The sequence below is a fragment of the Manihot esculenta genome, chromosome 2 (genome assembly GCF_001659605.2).
Source record: "Manihot esculenta cultivar AM560-2 chromosome 2, M.esculenta_v8, whole genome shotgun sequence".
Lineage (NCBI taxonomy): Eukaryota > Viridiplantae > Streptophyta > Magnoliopsida > Malpighiales > Euphorbiaceae > Manihot > Manihot esculenta.
The window spans coordinates 35774296-35789395 of record NC_035162.2 but is presented as its reverse complement, the minus strand read 5'-3'; the positions used below and the strand labels follow the sequence as shown (position 1 = coordinate 35789395).

Below are 15100 nucleotides of genomic sequence, written 5' to 3'. Positions count from 1 at the left end.
TCACAATTGTAAGAAAAATAAATTTGATCCTAGATCTGCCAAATGCATTCTCTTTTGATACATTTAGACACAAAACAAAAATTTGTTAGTAGAAATGTTCTTTTCCATGAGTCTATTTCCCCTTTTGAAAAGAATTCTTCTTAGAAGCCTTCTGTTTCGGTTCTAGTTCTTCCCATTAGTTTACCTCATGATACCTCGAGTTTTTTTTTTCTGGTTTTGATCAGATTCCCACACAGTTTGATTGTGTCTCCCAATCACATTCAGAAGAAATGGTCATTCCTCCTCTCCTACCTTTAAGAAAGAGTACCAGAACACATAATAAACCATCTTAGATGCAAGACTTCATTGTGAAACACTTATCCACTGCTTCTAATCTTGATTTGTCTATTAACTTTACAATTCACATCATATTTATCTCAACACAATCTCTCACATTCAAGAACCTTATACTTAAACTCAAGTTTCAGTTGATCCTAATTGGGTTGAGGCAATGTATTGTGAGCTTTTAGCTGTTAAAAAAATGGAACATGAATGCTTACCAACCTCGGCAAAAAGGTCATTGGTTCAAAATGGTTTTACAAGGTTAAGAGCAAGCCGAATGGGGATGAGGATTAATAGATATAAGGCTTATTTAGTGGCCAAGGGATATAATCAAGTGGAGGGATTGCATTTTAAAGATAGATTCTCCTATAGCCAAGATCATTACCATTCAAATTTGTATTTAGATTTTCTCCTGTAGCCAAGATTGTTACTATTCAAATTTTTATTTCTTTAGCCACATCTAAACATTGGCCTATATTTTAGTTTGGCATCGATAATGCTTTTCTATATGGTTTATTGGAAGAGGAAGTATACATGCAGCCCCTTGCAGGTTATTCAAAAGCTAGTCTAGGTCAAGTTTGCTTGTTGAAAAGATCGCTTTATAGTTTAAAACAGTGGAACTTGAATTTCACATCCTTCCTACGGTCTTTTGGTTTTAGCCAGTCAATACATGACAATTGTCTTTTCACGAGGGATGCTAATGGTACCTTCACTTTTATGCTTATCTATGTAGATGATGTAATCACAACTAGTACCTCTATTTCTATCATCGATCAAATTAAATGTGCTCTATATTGTGAATTTACTATCAAAGATCTTGGACATTTGAAATATTTCCTTGGTTTAGAAATCGTCAGGTTTGCTTCTGACACCCTTATCAGTCAGAGAAAGTTTATTTTTGATGTGTTAAGTGATACCAGCATGTTACATGCTAAGAGTGCCTCCACTCCGCTGCCCAAAGGTTTGAATCTTGATCCTTCTACTAGTGATTTACTTTCTGAACCTGATAAATATAAGAGACTAATTGGCAAATTGTTATACATTCACACTACTAGGCCAAACATTAGCTTTACTATTTATTACTTGAGTTACTTTATGTCTAGTCGTAGAAAACTACATCGAGATGCCGCTTGCCATGGTTTAATATATCTTCAGACATGTTTAGCTAGAGAATTATATTTTTCTGCTACATCTAACTTGTCTCATCTTTCAACTTATTGTGATGTAAATTAGACCACTTGTTCCTTTTTTATGCAATTGTTACTGGATTTTTTTTTTTTTTAGAAACTCTTTTATTAGTTGAAAGATCAAGAAATAGAAAATAGTTTTTAAATCTTCTGCCGAAGTAGAGTATCGAAGTATAGAAGCCGTCGTGTATGAACTTTTATAAATTTCATATATACTCAAAGATTTACGAGTTAAATGTATAATTTCATGTTTCTTTGCAGTGTAATAACCAAGCAACTATTCATATAGTTAACAACTCTGTTTTTCATGGTTCTACAGTGTGATAACCAAGCAACTATTCATATAGTTAACAACTCTGTTTTCCATGGTTCTACAGTGTAATAACCAAGCAACTATTCATATAGAAAAACACGAGAACCAAGTATCTTGACATTAATTGTCACTTGGTCTAAAAACAACTACAAAAAAATTTTATTACTCCTACCCACATATTATCACCATCAAATCAATTCCCATTCCACAACACAAATTTTTTTTATCTCCGAGTAGCATTTGGTTGCTTTTCCCCTGATCTAACTTGAGGGGATGTTAGCATATAGCGTTAGATAATTAAGTAGGTTCTAGTAGATTCCTTAAGTTCTAGTAATTTCCTTTGTCTCTGAACGTTCTATAAATAAATGTATTGTACATACATTAAATGTGCCTTTTACTCTACAATACTCATTACAATAAGTATTTTTCATCAAAACTAAGACCATCTTTTCATTTAACCAACTCTAAACCCAATAGCTTGCTGTTTTCTATATGAAAAACTCCACCAGCTAATATACTAGAGAGGGAGAGGGAGAGGGAGAGAGAAAATCATGTTTATTGCTATAATCAATTTTACAAGCAAGGAAAACAATTCTTTTTTCGCAGTAAGAAATTTACACACAACGGGAACTTGCACAAAGCTCTATTACAGGGTAAGCTACAAAGCTTTAAGGTTGGAAAAGAAATCTTGGAAAAGAAAAAGAAAACTTTACTTAAAAAATGTGGGGCTAAAGTGGACCTTTGGTACACAGTTGAAGAATGATACACCTGTTTAATTGGCCACTCCAAGTTTTTGAGATGGCTTTTCTAGTATAGCTTCTTTCTGCAAAGATTACAAACAGCCTTCACTCTTGATTTGTCGGAATAGGCTTACCCTCCATTCACATTCTCTTCGTTCCAAGATGAATCCAGCGAAGGAAGTTGATACTCGTCGAGTTTCAAGGACAAAGCAAAATCGGGCAATGTCGGTGCTGTCTCCATTATTCTTCAGTCATCACCACCAAAACAAAGGTTTCAGGATTGTTTCAACGTTACAATTATTATCGAAGCAAATTTGAAGATAAACAAATCAGAAGAAAGCAAACTCAACTTTTGAAAGCACCACTTACTTTTCATGAGAATAGAGATCGCGATTTATCCGCACCTTGCTAGAAGTATCTTTTGGAATTTTCTCAGAGAGATATTTCACTGTTCCCCAAAGCGGTGGATTTCTGCACCAGAACCGTATTTAGACAAGAAAATTTATGCATGATCTTTTGCTTCAAGTGGTATTAGTCAATTTATGCATACAATCCTCCGGATTCACATTTAGAAGCTGTACTTCGTACTTTAAGTTATCTGAAATCAGCTCCAAGAGACGGTTGCTTGCCAAACATGGTCATCTAAAAGTAGAAGGCTATATAGATGCAAATTAAGGTGGATCTACATAGGGTTATTGCACATTTTTCAATGGAAATCTAGACACATGGAGAAGCAAGAAGCATAACATAGTGACAAGATCAAGTACAAAGGCTAAATACAGAGTCATGGCTCAAGGTGTTTGTGAACTTCTATGGATTCAGAGATCAATACAGGAGCTAGAATTGCTGGATTTAAAAAAAAAAAGTGTCCTTATACTGCAATAATAAGACTGCCATTAGCATTGCCCAACATTCTAGTTCAGCATGATTAAACAACACACATAAAAATTCAATCAATATTTCATCAAAGAGAAACTAAATAGTGGAGTTTCGGATATTGCTTGTGTGATTTATGGAATCAGTTGATTGATATTTTCATTAAGGGAATCAATAGCAAATATTTCCATAATTTAATTTGCAAGATGGGACATGAGATATTTCCTAAGGTTCCTAAAAGGTTGTAAAAGAAATATTTATATTTTTTGTATATCCTAATTTCCTAATTTAGAATATTACTATATTAGAATTATTGTATAAATATACTGCCTTGTAACTTTCAGAATTAAGACAATAAGCATTATTCAGTTCAATCTCTGACTTCTTTGTCGATGATATTCATTAAACATACAAGACAATAATGATTTAAAAAATCTATCAAACTTACATTTGACATCACTTCTCTTCCTTTGTTTCACTCCCTAAACAAACACTGTCCTCATGAATATGATAAGATCGTTGAATTTCAAACAATATCCGCATATTCAATACATGAGATATAGACATATAGTCTACTATATGAATGACAAGCTCCCTTTTCTTTGCACAATAAATAACCATCTTTATTACAGAAAAAGCCTAACTATCTAGACATTGAAACAAGCCATACAATGAAATCTTTACTAGTGGCAGAGCTTTTGAGTCAAGCTACAGAGGAAAAACCAAACCAAAAAAGGAAAAAAAGGCAAAAAACAGAACAAGGATATTCAGGCATAAATTCAAATAGTGACCGAAACTGGGAACAGAACTGACAAAATCAAAGTCATATAGTGAGCACATAATTGTCCTCTTGGTTTGGGCTAGCCTTTTGTTTCAACCTTAACCTTCCAACAAAGCCCACATGCAAACTTTCCAGTTTACATACATCAAATAATGCCTTGCAAGCATGTGAAGCAAATCACACAAATTTACATTGAAGAATTTATATTCAAAACTATGTAGAATCAAGCTAGGTATATAAACTTTCTCTGTTTCTCAAATGTGACTTCTGGGCATGATTCATATAATTATTTGTTTCTTTGGAGTTTTCAAGTAAATCAAATCAAACTCTGTATCCAAGTACTTTTCAAATTGTATTGCCAGCTCATAACTGAAGTGAGATGCCTACATCTGCATTGTGCCTTGATGCTCTAGCTTGTCAGAAGTTATACATATTATTATACTACAAAATCCATGTACTTTCAATTTCTTCACCAATACAGATAACCATATTCAACTTAGAAAAAAGAATGGTCTCCATGTTTATATATGTGCAAATAACAGCAATCTAATTTGAAATATATGCATCATTGATCTTAAAAATGGACAAGAAAATGAAGAAATTATGCAACTGTAAATAAGGGCAGAAACAATTACACTAAAAAAAGGGCAGAAAGATTGTAAGAGGAAGAATCAAATTTCTTCAAAATAGAAGATTGAGAAGAATCTTCTATCATCAAAAGATTAAAAAAGGGATTCACATAACTTGATAGCAAATTGTAAGTGATTCTTTTACTGTCTTCTGGTCAGGTTTTGCAGATTACCACAAAGCAAGGAAGAAGAGCTCTGGGATTTAGAAGATACAGCTCCTCAATATTTGAGTAGAGACCAACTTTTCCTGCTAATGAATCAAACCCTGTTTGGCCAGATATTTCTTGTATATTATCCAAAGGCTTATGAACTCTCCCAGCTATTACTCTGCATACTATCAAAGCTTTCCTTACAGATGGGTCTTGTTCAAAGATTTCAATAGACTCAAAAGCTCTGCCACTAGTAGAAGTTGTAAATACTCCAAAATAATTTTAAAAAATTTATTAATTAATTTTTTAAATTTTTAAAAAAATCTACTAATTAATCCCTTTATATTCAAAAAATTTTAAATTTTTTTATAATATTTAAAAATTAAAATTGACAAAAAATTAATTAATAAATTTTTTAAAATACTAAAAATAATTGAATATATTTTTTAAAATTTATAAATCAATTAATAAATTTTTATATTAAAATGTGGTAAGAATAATTTTATTTTTTAAAAAAATAATTAAACACTATCATATTTTATAGAAATACGGTAATTTTTAGTCTAATTTAAGAGAATTTATTTTTTAAATTCTAGTATAAATATAGTTTTTTTTTTTTTTGGACAAAAGCTCAATAATTGACCCCTGCACTTGCCCACAACTGAAGTGGATATATACGTCGTTTTTAATAATTAAAACTGATTGATTTTCTATTTGTGGAGCCCACTATAATAGACCTCTGCACTTACTATAACTTTTCTTCTTTTCTTTTCTTTTATGATAATGGACTCTTAACTTATATATGTGGTCTTTAATAATTAAAATTGATTGATTATTTATCTGTGGAGCCCACTCTAATAGACCTCTGCACTTGCCATGACTTTTCTTCTTTTCTTTTCTTTTTTCTTTTCTTTTCTTTTCTTTTTTCTTTTGAATTTATGACTATTGAATTAATTACATTTATCAATAAGAGATAATAGCAAATAATTTTAATCCATTAATATATATATATTCCTACTTAAATTTATATATATATATATATATTATATTATTAAATTAAAAAGTTAAATTTAGTGAAAATAATAGATCATCATATTAATTAGTACCATAAATTAATAATTTAATATAATTCAAAAAGAATAATTATACGTTAAACAAAATTTAAACTTTTTAATTTAATAATTATATTCTAAATTAAAAAATTAATCCTAACAAAATTAAAACTAATTTTGTATATTTGTTAAGAAAAAAACAAAGTTTAGAGTAATAATAGTTGAAATTGGTAAAATTTAAATTTTTTATAATTATATTAAAATATTAATTTAAAATGTTAACTAAATGATGACGAAATGTTTTTATTAGATTTAATTGTTTAATTTAATAATATAATATGAATAAATTTAGATGATTAGTATACGAGACAAAATATTGATACCAATTTTAAACTTTAAGGAAAGAGAGGAAAATTGCTGAGAGTTTGTGAGAGAATACAATTTTAGGTTTTGAAACTCTTTCTCTATTTTGTGACCAAATTTTTTAATGGAAAGTAAATAGAAATTAAATGAAAGGATTAAATTATTCATCAAACAAAAAATAAGAAATGTTTTAATGAGTTTGGAAAAATATAAGATTAATTTATAAATAATGATAATATTTAAAGATAAAATTGTAAATTTTTTTATTTTTAAAAATAGTATTATCAAACTGAATTTTAATATAATTAATGAATTAATTCTTATATTTTTAAAATCGAATTTTTAAAACCTTCTATATTTAATCCATACAAAAATACATTTATTTAATTTATTATAGACATTAGTTTAAAACTAATAGGGGGTTAAACTTTTGAAAATAATTTTTTTAAAAATATTTTTTATAAAAATCTATGACCTACTTAAACTTATTTGATACCATTTAAAAATGATTAAAAATATAATTTTTTTTTTTGTGAAAATTGAATGAAAAAGCCATTTATGAAAGTTTTGAAGTTATCAAATACTGAAATATTTTAATAAATATAAGATACTGAAATATTTTAATAAATAGAAATCGAAGGATAAAAGTGGTAAAAAATAGTTGAATATGATAATTTGGATAAAAGTTATTAGAAACTTGAGTGTTTTTTAAATTTTAATAGATCAAGAAAAAATAAATGAAATCCTAACACTTTAATAGTTTTAATTTTAAAAAGGGCAATAAAAATATTTTTATATTTTTATACAACAAATAATAAATAGAATAAATAAAGTTTAGACTGACTAATTATATAGAAATTTAAGTATTTAATTGTAAAAATATATGAATCAATCTATTAATTATGTTAAAACTTAAGTACTAAAATAATAATTATTTTTTAAAAAGGACAATAAAAATATTTTCACGCTTTCAACCCAAGAAATCGATAGAAGAATTAGAGTTTGAATATCTTAATTATAGAAAAATTTAAATATTTAATTTATAAAATATAAAAATTAATATATTAATTATATTAAATTTAAATATTAAAATGTAATTTATTAATAATTAAAAAAAATAATATATTAATTATACGCAATTAACCATTCACACAAAACTATTCATATTTGTTATTCAGTCTCCAATTTAGAAATAACTCCACGTATTTATTATTATTTTTTTAAATAGGAAGTGGGGGATTCGAACCTGAAATCTCTCAGATTTACTCGGATGCACTTATTAACAGATTAAACCTGTGAGTGCGACTCCACGTATTTATTATAATTATATTATACACTATAAAAATGTGTCAGGATAAAAATCATTTTACATGATTGGGTAAAATTTTTTCTACAATAAAAAAGCTCCTCATTATAATAGACAAAATTTTATCTTCAACTAAGCAAAGTCAAATAATCTATTAACTATACTTTTAAGACCCTTTGGTTCTCATCTAATTTTAGGAATAATACATGAATAAAAAATCTATTCTTTATAATTCTCTATCCTTGAAGAATTAGATCTTTAACAAATGAGTATTTTATAACTCTATCTCATTAGAGTTATACGTAAGAAATATCACAATAATAAAATCAATCCAAAAATTAAAAATAAATAAAAAAATATTAAAATTAATTCAAAAAAATTAAGAAAAATAATAAAAAACTTAAACTTTATATATCTTGTAATTATACCATAATTTTTATAACAATTATACTTTGCCGTGAATGGGGTAATTAAAGGCTGTTAATTGTAATTTTGTTTACTGTTCTTTGAATAACGATGAAAAAATCTTGCTCAATGCTCTCTGAACAGATTTTTTTTCTTAAAAAACTATTAATTATCCAAACAATTTAATGGGAGAATAAAAAATTTACTCTTAATTTATTTTTCTAACGAACTATTTTATCGTAAATATCGGGCTACCTCCTGTATGCCTTAGATGATGACCTTCTATATTTGTGTAGAATAAAAAAAAGCGTCCGTCGTGAAATCTGAAAATATTCAAGTATTTAAATTCTTGTGAAACATACTATAATTCCATATAATTATTAAACTCTGAATTATATGCATGGTTCGCAAAAAATAAGTAATTATATATAAACTATGTGATATAAGATCAATATTTAATTGTATAATTTAATTATTTTAATCATGAAAAATTTATGATTTTCCAACAAAAATACATTAAAACTGAGAAAGCTTAAATTTTTTTGCTATTATAATTATTATTTGTAATTTACATACCCTTCACCGTTAGGCTACAAACAATAAGATGCAAATAATTATTGTAAGAGCGGTAAAATTAACCTTTATAATCTTTACAACTGAAGTGATTGTTTGTGGAAAATAGAGCTGTTTATAATAATTGAGTTTTATCTATTTTAGGCATACCATTTTTTTTGTTAAAAAGAAAGTTGTTTTGGATTTGCTTCACCGTAATTAGGGCAAGAAGATGGTGACAAAAAAGTAAAAACCAATAGTTAAAATGTCAAAAAAATATTGACAACATAGAATAAATTTAAAAATATAAAAATTAAAATGTAGCTCTCGTTAAATCATAAAAAGTAAATTGTAATTTATTAGTGATATTTAATAGTGTTAGTGAAAAATTATTAATCAAATAAAACTTAATAGAATAAATTTAAAAATATAAGAATTACAAAATTATTAAAAAAATATTTTATTAATCATACAAAACTTAATAGAATAAATTTAAAGATACAAGAATTAAAAATATAACTTTTGTTAAATAACAAGAAGTAAACTGTAATTTACCAGTGATACTTAATTGTAATACCCGGTTAGAGTCCGGCATCGGAATTTCTGTAGTCTGGTGGAATCTCGGGTGTCGGCACTCCCTAGAAGGGTATTAGTTATGTTTTTAAAGGGTTTTTAAAGATTTTTTAAGGTTTTAAGTGTTAAAGGAAATGAGTTTTTGAATGAAAAGCACCAAGGGAGAAAATGGCAAGTCGGCAGCCGAAAGTGACTTTCGGCTGCCGAACCTTGCATGGTTTCGGCTTCACGTTTGGCCGCCGAAGGTGGTCTGGCCAGCCACCTTTAAAAGGGTCAAAGGTCGGTGATTTGGATAAGTTTTCTCCATTTTCGCCACCAGAGGTGAGGCTCTGAGTCCCCTTGGGAGATTTTCATGTTTTCCCTCAAATCTTTCAAGCTTTTGATGAGTTTTGTTGTTGTTTTGAAGATTTGAGCAAAAGAACTAAGTTTTGAAGCTTGGAGACTTTGAGAGTGGATTTCTCCATATCTCCACGTTAGGATCACTCATCCTCAAGTTCTTTAGGAGGTAAGGGTTGATCCTGAGCTTCTTTGATGATTTTTGAAGGTTTTATGGAAGTTTTATGGGTAGTATGCATGATTAGGTTTAGATGAGGTTTTTGGAGATTTTTATGTATAAGCATGTTTAAGTGTTGTTTGATATGTTTGTTTGAGGTTTTAGAATAGATTTACACCCTTTGTGCATATATATGGTATGTGCTAGTTGGGAGTAGTTGATATGCATGTTGGGTAAGTTTTGGGTGAGTTTTGCATGAAACAGAGCTGGTCTCTGCCCAATGGGCAAAGTCAAGTTCGGCCGCCGAAGGAAGGTTCGGCCGTCGAACCCCTTGTGGAGGCAGTTTCGGCTGCCAAAGCTTGCCTCCGAAAATTTGGACTTTCGTCTCTGGAGGCAAGGTTCGGCCGCCGAAAGTGTCGCCGAAGGTTGAGTTTCGTCTCTGGACGAGACTTTCGGCCGCCGAAGGTGCCGCCGAACATGCATGAGTTTCGTCTCTGGAGGGGAGTTTCGGCCGCCGAACCTGCCGCCGAAAGTGCCCTGTCCAGCCTTCTTTTGCATGTTTTATGTGATTGTTTTAGGATCTTTTAGAGGGTTTTTGGGGGACTTTTTAGAGATGTTCTTGAGTTAGTTTAGTCCCTCATTTGAGTCCACCTGTGTAGGAACGGACCAGAGGAATCAGGGGAGTCAACAGTGAGCACTGTTTCAGAACCTGCAGAGTCAGTACAGAGTCAGCCAGAGGTGAGTGGAACTGAACTTAATGTTTTAATATGAGAAATGGATATTTTTATCATGTTTCATACATCATGAAAATGCCATAGGTTGTTTGCATTAGTTCACACGAATATGACGCATTGCATTTAACCTTGTACTTGGCACTGCTCCTTGTACATTGCTTCTATGGTACGGTACGGACATAGTTTGGATTCAATAGCCCTCATAGGAAAGACCTGGAACAGCCCCAAGGGGACCAGGCACAGGGTACTACGGTACTAATGATTGAGATGCAGTCCTAAGAGCTCCTTTGTGGGCTGGACACAGTTAGAGGGAGTTTTGATCCGTCCGGCTGAGATGATGTGATTTACTTGTGCTGTGATGCATTCCATGAGAGCATGATTTATCACCCGTTTTTATTACTGTTCTACTCACTGGGCTATAGTAGCTCACCCCTCTCCCCTAACCCCAGTTTTGCAGGTTCAGAGTTCAGAGGGAAGTCAGCAGGGTACAGAGAAAGAGAAGAGCTATGTAATAGTTAGTGTGGACATGTAACTATAAAGAGATAGTGTATAATGTACAGTGTATAGAATGGTGCTTGATTATAAGAGTTGTAATCCTTTTGTATACATGATCTTTTTATGAAAAGGATTTTATTGGTTATGTATGAAAAACCAGGCTTACCATGATATGTATATGACCCGCCTAGAGCAAAGATGAGAGCTCTGGCAGGGGTTTTTATAGTATAGAGAAAGGGTATGCACAGGGTGAGCCTTGGAACAGAGAACAGTTTAATTTTTTACAGAAAATGTATGATCATGTATGGGTTTTCACAGGTACACAGAGTTCTCAGTAGGCTTGCTACGGGTTCCGATGGCCTTAAGCCGATCTGGATCCTAGCGCCGGTAACAGTTCGATTGTCGGGCTGTTACAGAGTGGTATCGAGATAGTGTATAATGTACAGTGTATAGAATGGTGCTTGATTATAAGAGTTGTAATCCTTTTGTATACATGATCTTTTTATGAAAAGGATTTTATTGGTTATGTATGAAAAACCAGGCTTACCATGATATGTATATGACCCGCCTAGAGCAAAGATGAGAGCTCTGGCAGGGGTTTTTATAGTATAGAGAAAGGGTATGCACAGGGTGAGCCTTGGAACAGAGAACAATTTAATTTTTTACAGAAAATGTATGATCATGTATGGGTTTTCACAGGTACATAGAGTTCTCAGTAGGCTTGCTATGGGTCCCGGCGGCCTTAAACCGATCTGGATCCTAGCGCCGGTAACAGTTCGATTGCCGGGCTGTTACAGAGTGGTATCAGAGTACTAGGTTCACATGGTCGGACCTATATAGACAGAGTTGGGCTTATAGAGGTTTTAGCAGGTCAAGCACCATAGGGAAACATGTCCACTAGGATAGGATGCCAGTCCTGTCTTTATGATGATGTGAAGTGCCATGATTCATGCATGTGCATTATATTATATGTGATGTATGTTAGAGGGTTCATGTGTTCCCATATGGGCTATATCTTACTGATGTGCTATGTTATATGCTATTTTCCAGAGAGTTAAGATGCGAGGAACTCGTCGATCCGCAAGATTGACTGGAGTCCCCCCAGAAAGTGAGGGTACAGCTGCTCATCCTCCTGCATTGCCAAGGGCAAGGACTCACAGATCAAGCAGGGAGGGGACGTCACGAGACCCTAGAAGGTCTTCTGACGAGAGCAGAAGAGGAGTAAACAGAGGAGGAAGATTAGAGGAAGCAAGAAAGGCTATGGATGTAGATCAGAGAGAAGATGTAAGTATGGGTGTGGGAAGGTCTGAAGAAGGTATGGAGGAGTCTCAGGGAGGTGCTCAGGGCCTGGGGTATCCGATGGAAGGTACGTCGGATTACTCCAGCTTTGCCCCATATCCACCCTATATGCCCTTTATGCCTTATCCTTCCTTTTATCCACCATATCACATGTATCCACCCCCACCTTGTAATCCAAGTCCATCACACCTTGAATTTAGAGAAACAGTACCTCCACCACCACCACCACCCGAACCAGTAGCCCCTGTTGTTGAAGCACAGCAGCCTAGTTCCTCAGGGGGAAGTAAGGTGAAGATGACAGAGTACTTAAAGTTGGATGCTCCTAAATTCAATACGGGAGATGATCCCTTTGAGTATCTCAGTGCAGTCAGAATGATAACAAGTGAGTTGGGAGCAGATGATAGCAGAGCCATTGAGATGGCAGGGTTCACATTGAAGTGCAAGAAAGCAAGAGAATGGTTCAAAAACTATGTGGACCCCAGAATAGATGGCATGACTTGGGAAGAGTTCGCCAATGAGTTTGCTGGGTGGACTTTTCCTGACAGTTCCAGGGAGAGGAAGGTTGTAGAGTTCGAACAATTGAGACAAACAGAGGATATGAGCGTGGATGAGTATACGTATAAGTTTCTGGAGTTGTTACCGTTTGTGGGTCAGACTTATGATACTGACCAGAAAAAGGCAAGGAGATATGCCACAAGGCTTCACCCCAGGTATTTCTCCTTAATCCTTCCAGCAGAAAAAGAGAGTTTCCACTCTATTGTGGATGCAGCCAGAAAGATGGAGGCGAGTGCCATCATACAGGGAACAGTGAAGCAGCAGGTGGCACAGTCTTCGGGTTTTAAGGCCCCTAGTATAGCAGTTTCTGGCAGCAAAAAGGGAGAGAAGTTCAAGTCTAAGAGAGGAAAGTTCTGGAACAGAATCAGATCTGGTCTGGGAATGGGTAGTGGCTCCAGTTCTGGCACAGGCAGTACAGTGTGCAAGAAGTGTGGGAGATCACACAGAGGAGTTTATCTGTTGGGATCCTCAGCCTGCTACAGGTGTGGGCAGGAGGGACATTTCTCACGGGAATGTCCTCAGGCAACTTTGGTGGCACCATCTCAGCAGATGACCTCTGGTAGTGTAGTTCAGTCAGCAGCTTCAGCCGTACCACAGAGCAGTGGCAGAGGTCGAGGAAGAGGGGTAGCCTCTTCATTAGGGATGGGTTCCCGAGGTGCAGGTCCGTCAGCCCCAGCACGGATTTTCACCATGACTCAGCAGGAGGCAGACACTTCGAACACAGTGGTGTCAGGTAATCTCATCATTGGGTGTTCAGAGGTGTATGCTTTGATGGACCCCGGTGCTTCTCACTCTTTTATTGCTTCTAGAGCCGCAGAGAGATTGGGTTTGATAGTCTCCGAGCTGGAGTGTCCCCTTTGGGTTAGTGGACCCAAATGTGACCCATCATTGGCAGAGTCAGTCTGTCAGTTCAATCCAGTGTGTATAGAGAGTAGATACCTTCCAGCTGACCTGGTGGTCCTAGAGTTGACAGATTTTGATGTCATTCTAGGGATGGATTGATTATCTACGTATAATGCTACCTTGAACTGCAAGGACAAGGTAGTTAATCTCAGAGACCAGGATGGGTCAGAGTGTGTCTTCAGAGGAGACAGGAGGGGGACACCTAGAGGTTTGATATCAGCCCTCCAGGCTCATAGGTTGTTGAGGAGGGGTTGTCAGGGGTTCCTAGCTCATATGAGAGAGCTAGACAGTCAAGTTAGGGAACCGTTCTCAGTACCAGTTGTTAGAGAGTTCCCAGACGTGTTTCCTGAAGAGCTTCCAGGATTACCACCTGATAGGGAAATAGAGTTCAAGATAGAGTTGATGCCTGGTACCAGACCGATCTCTATTCCTCCCTACAGGATGGCACCCGCAGAGCTGAGAGAGTTGAGAGAACAGTTACAGGAGTTGGTAGACAAGGGTTTCATCCGCCCGAGTACCTCACCCTGGGGTGCTCCAGTATTGTTTGTCAGGAAGAAGGATGGATTTCTTAGACTTTGTATCGACTACAGGCAGTTGAATAAAGTCACTACCAAGAACAAGTATCCTTTACCTAGGATCGATGATCTATTCAACCAGCTGGCAGGAGCAGGTTGTTTTTCTAAGATAGATCTGAGGTCCGGATACCACCAGTTGAAGATCAGGGAAGAAGATGTACCTAAGATCGCTTTTAGGACCAGATATGGGCATTATGAGTTCCTAGTAATGCCGTTCGGGTTGACTAACGCCCCTGCCGCATTCATGGATCTCATGAACAGGGTTTTCAGAGAATACCTGGATCACTTTGTTATTATCTTCATAGATGATATCTTAGTGTACTTCAGGGATGCAGAGGAGCATGCCCAGCATCTGAGGTTTAGTCTTACAGACTTTGAGAGAGCATGGCTTGTATGCCAAGTTCTCCAAATGCGAGTTCTGGCTGAGGAGCATTTCCTTTTTGGGGCATGTAGTATCAGATGAAGGCATAGCAGTGGACCCCAAGAAGGTAGAGGCAGTAGCCAACTAGCCTACACCCACTACAGTGACAGAGATTAAGAGTTTTCTGGGTTTGGCAGGCTACTATCGGAGGTTTGTACAGGACTTCTCGAAGATAGCTGCTCCTATGACCAAACTGACCAGAAAGAACCAGAAGTTTGTATGGTCGGAGGAATGTGACGAGAGTTTTGAAGAGTTGAAGAGACGGTTGACTTCAGCACCGGTGTTAGCTCTGCCAATTAGTGATGAAGACTTCACAGTGTTCTGTGATGCATCCCGAGTGGGATTAGGATGTGTGTTGATGCAGAAAGATAGAGTGAT

The 15100-nt window shown here is 34.4% G+C and overlaps 1 protein-coding gene and 1 long non-coding RNA gene across 3 annotated transcripts in view; one reads left to right on the top strand and one right to left on the bottom strand.

Moving 5' to 3' along the window:
• Nucleotides 1-15100, top strand: part of LOC110609174 — a 105442-nt gene that overhangs the window by 60255 nt on the left and 30087 nt on the right. The window lies entirely within an intron of this gene.
• On the bottom strand, nt 2360-5266 carry LOC110609179. Its single transcript, XR_002486989.2, has 2 exons — nt 2931-5266; nt 2360-2806 (listed from the first exon to the last, which is right to left on the bottom strand). It is a non-coding gene; the product is annotated as an uncharacterized LOC110609179 (long non-coding RNA).